The sequence below is a fragment of the Aethalodelphis obliquidens genome, unplaced genomic scaffold, assembly GCF_003676395.1.
Source record: "Aethalodelphis obliquidens isolate GAN/ISIS:26980383/991018 unplaced genomic scaffold, ASM367639v1 scaffold11, whole genome shotgun sequence".
NCBI classification, from domain to species: domain Eukaryota; kingdom Metazoa; phylum Chordata; class Mammalia; order Artiodactyla; family Delphinidae; genus Aethalodelphis; species Aethalodelphis obliquidens.
Genome location: NW_020837955.1, coordinates 17,572,030 through 17,584,716, shown reverse-complemented (window position 1 = coordinate 17,584,716; position 12,687 = coordinate 17,572,030). Strand labels below are relative to the sequence as shown.

Sequence of the window (12,687 nt, the reverse complement as noted above, 5' to 3'; positions counted from 1 at the left end):
GTTAGAAGACTTAACTTGTTTTATAGTTTGTTCATTCCTTGACATTCAGGAATCTTAAGTGAATGGTGAGCACTAAAACCCTTGTGGAAATGAGAAGATTATTTATATTCTTCATGGTGCTTTGTACATGTTAGGTATTCAGATGGCTTCATCTCACTGAGCTTTAACTAAGGTATCTGTAAAATGGGGATATTAAGAGTCTTTTATCATTAGAGGTTCTTTCTTTCTTGCCAGTTTGTCTTCTCTTCTCCAGGTCTCAAATGAACTATGTTTATTTTATTTTGTTGTTCCTGTTAAGTCTTGAATTTTTTTTTTTTTTTAATATGTGTTATACTCATGCCAAACAGACTTTCTGGTTTTGGCCAGTTTGGGGGGAGTCCAGCATATGATGAGAGGAGAAGGATTAGAGTCAGAAAATGTGAACAATCTGGAAAATCCATGTCACACCTTCCTCCCAAGTGAAGCTTTCTCATCCAGGTCTCCTTCAGAATAGGCCCACCGGTTAGATTTGTGGTGGGGGCCACTGAAAACATAAGTCCCTGGTGTGATCCTGGAACTGCCAGTGGTTTATCCAGTGGTCTTTCAACACAGGCTTGACTTAACTTGAATTTCCAGGGCACCATTTTGGACAAAGCAGGCTTTCTACCTGTATTTATAAAGATAAAAATGAAACCCGGCTTTAGTTGGGAGGCTGAGATATTTAGCAGCTAGGTGTTTTTTCCTAGGTGCATTTTTGCTCTGAAATGATAGGGATTGGATGACTTCTAAATTCCTTCCAGCTCAAAAAAAAATCTGATTCTGTGATTCCTTAGGTTAGTTTTTGCATCGTTCTTTTTCCCTTCCCCCACAGCCGTTCCTTAGATGAACTTTGTTTCCTATCTTTAGTTCCTTATTGTATTAAGCCTCCTAATTGTGTTTATTCTGTTTGACTTAGCAGTCAAACCCTTCTCTCTGGAGTGTTGTAATATGCCCTATGAGCTCTCTGAAATCAGCTCAGTTCCACTTTATACCATTTCCATTTTTACAACTCTCTCTCTACTTGAGGACTTAACTAACTTTTGATAGTATATTCATATTGACACCCCTTTTTATACCACTAATATCCTCCTTGACTTGTAACAAAATCTTAGTCTGTCCCAGAGATCTTTTTGTTTTCTAATGTTCTTTGCTAGCTGTTTTACAGCACATGTGCCACTGCCCTTCCTGAAAGTTACACAGTTACAACAGTTAATTACAGAAAGGAAACAAGCTTTGGAGTTGGTCTTCTGCCTTGAATGCACATCTCAGCTCCACCATTTACTAATAGTGTAACTTTAGAGGAATTACTTAGCTTCTCTGAGCTTTGGATTTCTTATTTGTAAAATGAAGATGATCATACCTGTCTCATAGTAAGATAATATAAATAAAACAATCACATGTCTGGGACATAGTAGGTGCTCATAAGTTATGATTTCTTCATCTTTTATCTACCCACCTCTCATCCCCCTTACAAATCCTTCCGCTACCCCAATTGTCACTGCATGGTCCCCACCCTGCTGAGATCCAGACTGACCCCCCTCCCCCAACTGGACAGACATCTGCCCTCGCACCCTGTGTTTGCTGGTGTAATTACCCAAGTGGAATGCCCGTGCCTTCCTCTCCCCCACTCTTCCCCACCCTCCACCTGCTGCATCTGAGAGACAAAGCGCTGTTCAGTGCCTGCTCCTCGACCATCTTCCAGGCTAGAAACCAAGTTGGTCTGCCAGGGTTTTTCCTTCCCCTCACCTTTCTTATCAGTTTCTCCTGTGAAGGCCTCAAGCTTAGATTTTTGTTAGGGCAGGTTTGTTACGGTTTTGCCCTTAGTCCTAGGGTATGGCTCCTGGGAGGTGGGCCTTACTCCTAAGGTGCGGCTCTGCAGAGGTTTCTAAGTGGAACACTGGACATATTTATTGAACTTCCTGATTTGAAGGGACTCAGATTTCAAACTGTCTTCCCAGCTGCAGAGAGTTCTGAATATCTGCCGGGCTCTTTAGCCTCCAGCTGTTATTGCTTTCTGCTGGGTTCCCTGGAGTCTCATCACTGCATGCACAGTTCAAGGATTTGAAGGGAATTTCTGCATAGATTTTGGGGCTGTCCTCTCTGCAGCGTACTCTTTTGCAGGATTTCTCCCTTAACATCAAGCCACTTCAGAGCCCCAGAACCTTTTTGATTCTGCAGCCCAGTAAGATTACCACTTGCTGGCTCTCAGTTTTTGCTTTATTCTCCAGCATGCTGAAAGACTAGGGATTGCCTTGGGGTAGGGGGAGGAGGTATCAGGTAAATAGGGATCTTACCTAGTTTTCCAGCCATGTTTCGAGTCGTATCCCCTCCAGTGTCTGGCTGCTTTTGGTGGCTTTCTAGTGTCTTCACACAGTTATTTTTTTTAAAAAATCTTGTCCGGGGGCTTCCCTGGTGGCGCAGTGGTTGAGAGTCTGCCTGCCGATGCAGGGGACACAGGTTCATGCCCCGGTCCAGGAAGATCCCACATGCCGCGAAGCGGCTGGGCCTGTGAGCCATGGCCGCTGAGCCTGCGCGTCCGGAGCCTGTGCTCCGCAACGGGAGAGGCCACAACAGTGAGAGGCCCGCGTATGGCAAAAAAAAAAAAAAAAAAAAAATCTTGTCCAGAGTTGCTAATAATTTTCAGTAGGGAGGTTAGTACAATGTAGGTTACTCTACCATTACTAGACCAAAAGTCAACACTAGGATTTTACACTTGCTAATAACATAAATAGTTTTGATGGGAAGGGGACCTGGTGCTTCAAATTCCATGTTAACTAGGTTAATTTAAGTGATATTATGATATCTAAATGAAGAACTCTTACAGAGAAAAATAGAAAGCTGGAATCCAGATGTGAGTTAAGGCTAATGGTTCAAGGTTGGAAGGCTACAACACAAAATCCTCTTATATTATTACTAGAAGGAACCTGACATTTCAACAAGTCTAGTATTTTATACATGTGGGTAACCACCCGTGATTGGGTTTTGAAGTCTATTTAGTGGGTTACAACTAGCATTTTTTGAAAAATAAAATAGAAATGAATAGAAAGTTTCAAGTACATCTCATGTAGTAAAAGTAAGCATGTAATACTTCTGAGTGTGTGTATATACACATACATACATGGATTAGATAAATGTATGTATGTATCTACTGAAGCACAATGTAAAATGTGAGTCACACTGTGAAAAAATACTTAAATCCAACTCACTCAGTTTATAAATGAAGAGACAGAGCTCAGAGAAGTTGAACCGTGTGGCCAAGGTAACTGGTCGATCCTTAGACCAGGAATAGAAACTGGGTCTCTTGATGCCCAGACCAGTGCTTTTACTACAGCACCACAGTTAAAGCCAGAAGTGCAGGTTTAGGTTCATTTCAAATAAATGAACGTAGAAGAGCAGAAAAGTATTGTGTTATGGGAGCCAGAGAAGGGCTTCGAATGGGGTGGGTTCAACTGTGTTACATGCGGCAAAGCTATGAGAGGATGTGTTCTAAGTAAAGACCATTGGGACATGAGGTGAGGAATAGGAGCAACAGAGACACAAGGCGTATTACAGGGAGTTTAGGAGGGAAGTGGTGATGAGGGATATATAGTCATCTCTTGGTATCTGTATCTGCGAGGGGTTGGTTCCAAGACCAACACCCTACTGCCACCTTCACACCCTTGCAGATACCAAAATCCACAGATGCTCAAGTCCCTTCGATAAAATGGCATAGTATTTGCAGGTAACCTAATGCACATCCTCCCATATACTTTAAATCATCTCAGTTACTTATAATACCTAATACTCTGTAAATGGTTGTAAATGCAGTGTAAATGCTGTTTAAACAGTTGCCAGTGTAGCAAATTCAAGTTTTGCTTTGGAACTTTCTGGATTTTAAAAATATGTTCGCTCTGCAGTTGGTTGAATCGTCAGAGGCAGAGCCTGTGGATACAGAGGGCCTACTGTAAAAGCGGTTCCTTAAAAGTGTGGACAGTAATTGCAGTGGAGCAAGAAAATCTTGTTTTGTTTTTCTCCCAAGATAAAAACCTGCGCAGATTTGAAGGCACTTTTCCCAGTGTTACACAGATAGTTCAAAGTTTTTAAGACTCTCAGAGTCAAGGTTTCTTTTCATTGCGAGTATGTGAATATATCTCTATAGCTACAGTCTGTATTCAGACTATTGGAATAAAATATCTGCCAGTCAATCCAAGACATTAGCTTTTTTTTCTTTTAATATTTATTTACTATTTATTTGGTTGCATTGAGTCTTACATGTGGCACACGGGGTCTTCATTGTGGCATGCGGGGTCTTTCATTGTGGCACACAGGCTTCTCTCTAGTTGTGGCATGTGGGCTCCAGAGCATGGGGGCTTAGTTGCCTCACAGCATGTGGGATCTTAGTTCCCTGACCAGGGATTGAACCACATCCCCTGCATTGGAAGGCAGATTCTTAACCCCTGGGCCACAAGGGAAGTCCCCAAGGCATTAGCTTTGTATCCTTCTTAATTTCATAGGCTGCTTACAAGCCATGAGTATAGCAGGTGCCAAGAGGTCTCTGCCCCTCCAGAGACCAGGGGCCTGCTTCTAGGAATTAACTGGGCAGTAACAAAAGTTCAGCAGAATGAACTGTGGCATTTCATCATCAGCAGTAGTAATAGTGGTACCACTTTAATTTACATGCTTTACAGTTTTCAGAGCCCTTTTTGCAGCTTTTATTCTAATTTGGTTCTGTTTTAACAAACATGAGCCATTCATGTATCTTTATCTAACAAATTTACTGAGTACCAAACACTGTACTATGTTCTGGTTAGACAGAAACGACCTTAAGACCCTGAGGAGGGCTAAGGCTGTTGTTGTAGTACAAGTGGACTGACGCCAGGTACCCCGTGGACCAGCTGTTCGCTTTCTCTGTATCCCTCTCTCACAGGCCATCTTTCCTCAAGATGTTTTTGCTGTTCTCTGAGCCTCTGCCTTGGTCTTCTCTAACCACAGACCAACATCTTCCACTTATATTTTCTACTCCTTCACTAGATTGCACATAACCACAGTTGTCCCAACACTCTCCGGGGCATTCTTGCAGCTTCTGCCTCTGTTCTATCTAATCTGCCTGGTAGTTCTTTTTTTTTTTTTTTTTTTTTTGTGGTACGTGGGCCTCTCACTGTTGTGGCCTCTCCCGTCGCGGAGCACAGACTCCGGACGTGCAGGCTCAGCGGCCATGGCTCACGGGCCTAGCCGCTCCGCGGCATATGGGATCTTCCCGGACAGGGGCGCGAACCCGTGTCCCCTGCATTGGCAGGCGGACTCTCAACCACTGCGCCACCAGGGAAGCCCTGCCTGGTAGTTCTTAATTCAAATTCCCAGGAGAGAGTATAATTGACTCAGCTTGAGTTTTTTAGTTAGGCCTCATCATATGAATTAACCGTTCATTGATTAGGTATCCATCCGTGGTCCAAATGGCAGTAGTGAAGGCTGGGATGGGGAATCACCTAGCTTAAATCAGAGCTCTAGGGACTGTTGAGGTGTCGATTTGGTATGTAGAGGGCTCTGGAGGCGGGAGGCTTTCTGAGGCTTGGCGAGTTCAGCCCCAGCATTTGGAAATGGGTGGAGATATCTTTTGGTTGTCACAATGGCAGGGTGCAGGGGACTACTTGCATTTATGAGGCAAGGACCAGGGACACTAAATGTCTTCAGGGTGTAGGGCCATCCTACACAGTGAAGAATTGTTCTGCCCCAAATGCAAGCCGTGTCCCTAATGAGACATTGGATAAGATGAGTAAGACTTGTGCCTGCCTTCAGGAGCTCACAGTTTTAAACAGAAAGCAGCATATAAGCAAATGATTCAAATACAATTTTATAACTGCAATAAGAAGAACTATTAGGTACCTTCCCCCACCTTGGCCCTGCTACCTGTGTAACTTTGTATAAATTATTTATTGTCTCTATGCTGCAGTTTCCTCATCAACAAAACCAGATAATGTACGTACATGATAGTATTATGAGGAATAGGTGAGTTTATAGATGTGCAAATATTCAGAATAGTGCAACAGAGCCTGGCACATAGTAAATGCTAAATAAACATGAGCTGCTATCATCATCATCATCATCAATCATACTATACCAGCACATAGATCCCATATCCCCTTTGAATGCAGTTCAACAGGTGTTTATTAACTAGTGTTTGTACTTAGCACCGTACCAAGCATTGGGGTATCCAGGGAAGGATACCTCCCCCCAACCCCTCCCCATCACGGGAGTTTATAGATCAGTTGAAGAGACAAAATATAAAAATATGAATAATTAAATAAAGTAGAGAAGTATCTAGCATAGACAGTTAATGCTATGGACAATCAGAAGAGGAATAGCTCAATTTTTTCTTGAGTTAATGGAAAAGACTTTAGGAAGATGTTTGAATTTGAGCTAAAGCTTAAAGGAGTAGTGGGGTTGAGATAGGAAGAGAGAAGCAAGGAGAAAATTCCCAGCTGGGGAAAGCCTATGAGCAAAGATGCAGAGTTGTGGTGACAAAGAGGAACACGGTGTGGGGAAGAACTAGCGTATTGAAATCTTACAAACCAGATGGGAGTTTGGACCAGAACCTGAGGAAGGAGTCAGAGCTGGACCTGCACGTGGTGATTCACCCTCTGAGACATGATCACTGACACTGTGAGTGGATGACTTCTCTGAGGATGGGAATGGCTGGGGAAAGCACAAGCGTCTGAGAACTGGGCTTAGGGGACGCCCACAGCGTGGGACAGGAGGAGGAGAGACGGCAGGAACACTAGGGGAGGGCAGAAGAAAACCGGAGGGCATAGAGTAGGAGAGAATGGCCAACACTTTCAGATGCTGCAGGGAAGTCAAGGATGATGCCGTGGGTTTGTTGAGGTTATCGGTTGACTAAAAAGGCAATATTACTGGAATATAGTGATGACACAAAATTAATTGCAAAGGATTTAGATGGGGGAGGGAGGGCATAGAGGGAGGGCATGAAGACCACTCTTTCAAGGCCTTGCATAGAAAGCATCAAAGAGGTGTGACTGTGGCTGAGGGGGGCACAGAGTTGAACAAAGTTTTCGTGTATTTACTTTTTAAAATCAGATGTCAGTGCTTGTTTGAAGATAGATGAGTAGGTAGGAAGCAAAGGAGAGGGAATGAGAAAATATGTGGAGGCAAAAGGAAATAAATGAAGGGCCCTATTTTGTCAAGAGTTGGGAGATAATCGAAGCTTTAGAGAAAGTAAGGCGGTCCTGCCTACTGGGATCATGTGTGGTAGTCTCAGTAAGCTAGACTGTCTGCTTTCTCCACAAGCTGTTACCTACATTATTTTTATGTAATGTTTCATCATCGATAAAGGAATATTGCTCTGGGAAGATCCCAGGTCTCTGTAAAAGCAAAAAGATAACCAGGAAAGGCAAGAAATTGAGGTAGGATAGGAAGAGGCAGTATTCTAGGGCATTGTCATTCCTGTGGACCTGAGGATGTTGAAGGGGGGGCAGTGGGAGGGGGGTGAATTCAAGCAGCTAACTTGCAGTGCCACGGCAGGCCCAGCCTTCAAAGGAATGTTGGGCTGGGAGCTCAGAAACTTGACACTCCCACCCTAACGCAGAGTTTTCCAATTTGATATTTCCTGAGAAACCAGAAAGTGCCCGAACTGTGTAAACATCAGGCTGTCAAGTCACAGGGGTGTGACAGTGCAATGCAAGTCATTTCTGGTGGGAAGATACACATTTGTGTGCATGGCCGCACAGCAGGGAGCTGGGCTAGATTCTAGATCACGGACCTCATTCCATGGTGTCAAGAAACCCCTTCAAATCAGAAGCTGAGAGGAGGCAAACAGATGAAATATATTGCATTTGGTTGAATCTAAAACACCATCTATTGTAAGACACTGAATAATTTATGTAGCATTAGAAAGAAAGAAGAGGGAATTCCCCAGTGGTCCAGTGGTTAGGACTCACTGCCAAGGGCCCGGGTTCAATCCCTGGTCTGTGGTTGGGAAACTAAGATCCCACAAGCAGAGTGGCATGGCCAAAAATGAAAAAAAAATTTTTTTTTAATAAAAACAAATAAATAAAAAAAATTTTTAAAAAGAAAGACTTCTAATTAGAAGCCTTTTTTTTAAACTAGTTCCTTTTAAAAATTAATTAATTAATTAATTTTTACTTTTGGCTGCCCCAGGTCTTAGTTGCAGCACGTGGGCTTCTTAGTTGTGGCACACGGGATCTTCGTTGTGGCATGCAGGATTTTTACTTGCAGCATGTGGGCCCTTAGTTGTGTCATGTGGGCTCTTAGTTGCGGCATGCGTGCAGGATCTAGTTCCCCAAACAGGGATCGAACCCTGGCCCGCTGCATTGGGAGCGTGGAGTCTTATCCACTGGACCACCAGGGAAGTCCCTAGAAGACTTTAATTAACATGCTATTGATTGGAAAAGACATTTCCATTTCTGAAATGTTAAAATATGAAAAAGTGCGCATCTTAGCATCTACTGAAATATGGAGATGCTTCCACTTACCATTGACCTCACAGCAATACTTAGACAAAAATTATTGTAGAATTCCTCTAGTCCTTTCCTCAGTGATTTGGAGATATGGAATTCAGTTTCCTCTGCTCTCCACCCTCTGTCCCTCAGGGGAAGATTGAAACCTTATTTACCCCAGTGTCATAGGTATGGCAGCTAAGTACTTAAGACAAACAAAAATTAGGATATTTAATGATTTTTTAAAATCTTTGCATAGTGTTTTTCATTACAATCATGCAGAACAATGTGTAGGGCACTCTAAATAATAATAATAATTGGTGCCTTCTCTTAAGTGCTGGTTGCTGTGCTACCTACTGTAAATTAGGTACAGATTAGGTATGCAGAAAAGTTCAGTAGACTCTAATCTCCATGATGGCAGTGAAGGTGGTGTTTCCAGACCCTTACATAGCATACAGTAGGTACTCAATGAATATTTGTTATCCAGTGAAATATTCTATTTGAGGGCACAGAACATGTACATCAAAAGATAAATAGTAAGTATTATTTTGTGTTGTTACTCAAGAAGTAAAGTTTAGAGAAAAGAGTAATCCAAGGACTAGAGAAGCCTTCATCTAACAGGGCTAAAAGGACAGTAGGTAAGCAGAAAAGCACAGAGACAAGCTGAGCTTGTTATGTTCAAGGAATAATAAGGTAACAAATACTTAAAATATGTTGTGCTATGTTCCGTAATAGCACAGACCTCGGGGAGGGGAAGTGATTAACTGCCCAGGTTAGTAACTAAGTGACACACTAAGTGACACTCCTTGTGGAGCTAGTTAGAGACTAGTGTAGTTATACCAAACCAAGAGGAGTAAGTGAAGTAACAGAGTAGGAAAGTACATAAGATTTTAGAGCCTGGAAGTAACCAAAGAGGCTCAACTGCTCTGTTATACACACCTGGGAACAACAGCCCAGAGAGGCTGTGTAACATTTCAGGTAAGGTGGGGGCAGGGCTAGACCCCAGATCTTCTGACTTGTAGTCTGAGTACCTTAATTCACTGAGCCTGCTGCCCTCTCAAGATCTAGAAGCAGCTCCACATGTGTCCCTAGAAGTGGAAGCCAGGGGAGATACAGGGGAACAGAGTGACTATTGGGATTCCGAGAGCTCATTGAAGCCTGTACAGCATGAATGACTGGGGTCCCAGGGAAAACCCAATTTATGTTCCCTCATATTGAGGTTTTGTTTTTTTCCCCAGGTTTCAGCTAGAAAATAAGATAGTACTAACTGATATCCTAGGCTTAATCAGATTTTACCATAAAAATATTGGATCACACTTGGAAAGAATCCTTATTTTGAAAGACTGGGTTCACCCTTTTAAATTAATGTAACCAAAATACGTAATGCTTAAGTTCATTCTATTTTGTATTATTGTTTTGTTTCATGAATTTATGTCTAAGACCACCTAGTTTCACGCCACTTGGTTTGCTGTTCCTGAGGACCAGACAGATGAAATGACTTGCCTGAGACGGAAGAAAGCTTTAGAGGGCTTTTCAGCTTTCTGTACTTTGCCCCATCTCCTAGCAGTCTGCTTGGTAGCTCTCTATTCAATATTTTCATATATTTTTGTAATTAAAACTTTGAACGGGATTATAACTCAGATCAACTGGTTTTTGTTTTGTTTTGTACACCGTTCTAAAAGATACATAAACTGTGAGAAAAAGTGGAAGGAATAAAAGTAAACTAATAGAAGCTGAAGAAAATCTGGTTTTCTAGAGTAGGATAGAAAAATAACCAGAGGGTCCTGTTAATGAGCAAAATTTGAGACATCACTGTAATGTTATTATCAAAAATGGAAATACAGGGCTTCCCTGGTGGCGCAGTGGTTGAGAGTCCGCCTGCCGATGCAGGGGACACGGGTTCGTGCCCCGGTCCGGGAAGATCCCACATGCCGCGGAGCGGCTGGGCCCGTGAGCCATGGCTGCTGAGCCTGCGCGTCCGGAGCCTGTTCTCCGCAACGGGAGGGGCTGCAACAGTGAGACGCCCGCGTACAGCAAAAAAAAAAAAAAAAAAAAAATGGAAATACAGTGCAGGAAACAGCCACACTCATATCAGAAAGCCATGCAACCCAGAACAGGCCTTGACATTTGATGGAAAGCACCGGCTTGAGATGCTTGTTTTGAATAGTTATTAGCTGCGTGGTCTCAGGCAAGTCATTTCATTGCTTTTTGCTCTCATTTGAAAAATAAGAGCAATAATACCTTCCTTCAAGAGACCTGGTAAATAAAACATCAGATGTGTGTCTGAAAATAAAGTTTTCATGTAAAGTTTTATTGGCTGATTGTAATCAAAATTTGCTTATTAAACAGTGATGGTTTATTTCTAATTATTATTTTACAAAAACTATCTTTGCCTTCTTGGTTATTTCACTTCTGCTGCCTAAAGATTCAACAATAATAATAACCTGATAGTTTTAAGCACCCTAACAGCACACCTTTCTAGGATTTGGTGAGTGTTCAAAAATGGTGTTTCAGAGGATCTAGTGTTAATTTCGCTATCCTGGCAGCATAAGAAGTTGCAGACTCTTGTACTCTGGGCACTTGACTCTTGTTTGCTCTTCTTTTAGAGGCCAGGGTAGGCCCTGGTAGAAGAAGGGGGAAATGGGTTTCCCGAGGTGGAAACCCTCCCAGCAGGGATTGTGCTGGATGGAGGCTACTTGCCAAAATAGGCAAGGCAGTCACTGAGCAAAAGGCACAGGGAAAGTTTTTTCAGTTACTGTTGAGATTTAGGACCAAAATATAATAGATTCTTCCCTGAAGTCTGATGATCCGGGAAGAATCTGCTATGAGTCCTACAGAAAAGTCAGGGACCACAGTGCTGAAAGTTTAACATTGAGCAGGATAAACTTTCTCCAAATACAAGTAACATAGGTGCTGAAGGAAAAGAAGTGGTGGGGCTAGGTGGGCCGGCTGGAGTGATGTGGTCACATGGAAAACCAGGACTTAATGATCCCCTACTTGGCCTGGTGGGAATATGAACAAATTTACAAAGATCGCTTCCTCTCAGAGTTTTCTAGACAGATTGCTAAGCAGGTGGGGTTTTTTTTTGCTTTTCTTATTAGACTAGCAAATTGTTATTTCAAGTGTTTTATTACCCATTTTCTTCAGCAGTTTGAAGGGATTAGGTCAGGAAAGAAATCTCAGATTATAAAAAAGTGAGGAAAGAATTTGAAAGGGATTTAACAGGGTAATTGAGAGAGGACTGAGTAGTAGAGTATTCTTGTTGTATAGCAAATGTTCTTTTTTCCACCTTATTATTTGTCATGTCAATATTATATGTTCACTAGAGGAAAACTAGAAAATACAGTAAGTTGAAAAGAAAAGAAAAAAATCAGAATTTTGTCACCAAGACTTTTTCATTTTCAAATATGTGCATTGAAAATATTTTTCCCTTTTTAACAAAATTGCAGTTCTTTCACAAACTCTTTTGTAATCTTTTTCCATTTAACAACACACATGAGACAATGTTCTGTATTAATGAATATAAATCTGTATCTCAGTGGCTGTAATAGTATTCTGTTATGCAGATACACAGCAATTTATTTAACAGGCCCCTTTTGGGAGAAATTTTGGTGGTTTCTAAATTTTCTTTATGCACTGATAAACATCCCTTCACTTGCACATAATTTCTGCCATAAATTGTCTGGAATACTATTGAATATTTACTGTGTATGACACTGCTAGATTTGATTCTGTCTGGGGGATTATTTATGTTATACTGAGTAGGGTTTTACAGCTATAATGATGTGAACATATGTATATGTGATTAAATACATAATTGTTCACAGTCTTAATGGTGGGTGACCTGTGGCTCTACAGAGGTTAAGTGTGCTTTAAAATCACATCATTTTATCATTAGCTACCAGGTGGTCACCAAAACCCACAAGTAGATTTCCAGGTCACAGTTCCCAAGATTTGCCTGCCTGGAAAAAGCACTAGAGGCAGAGTAACAATTGCAGGCTCTGGAGCCAGTGTGGGCTCACATCTTCCACATACTTGGCCAGTTACTGAATTTCTCTTCATTCATCAGTAGTGAGATGGGGACGATAGTAGGATTGTGATGAGGGTTAAATAAGCCAGTATTTGTAAAGTGCCTGAACCATGCTTGACACATAGAGTAAGTGCCATATAAATATGTGGTAAAATTTAAAGTTAAAAAGAGCTCCATTCGATGGTGGAG

At 41.9% G+C, this 12,687-nt stretch overlaps 1 protein-coding gene across 10 annotated transcripts in view; it reads left to right on the top strand.

Moving 5' to 3' along the window:
• Window positions 1–12,687, top strand: part of DNMBP (dynamin binding protein) — a 126,333-nt gene that overhangs the window by 78,272 nt on the left and 35,374 nt on the right. Inside the window, exon 2 of one of the 10 annotated variants that reach the window (XM_027112298.1) lies at window positions 6,571–6,657. The exons of 8 other annotated variants lie outside the window; for them this stretch is intronic. The gene's annotated coding sequence lies outside the window, so the exon portion shown is untranslated. Of the gene's footprint in view, window positions 1–6,570; window positions 6,658–9,935; window positions 10,044–12,687 lie in introns of those variants that run through there. One more of the 10 variants, XM_027112299.1, reaches the window with a different exon arrangement.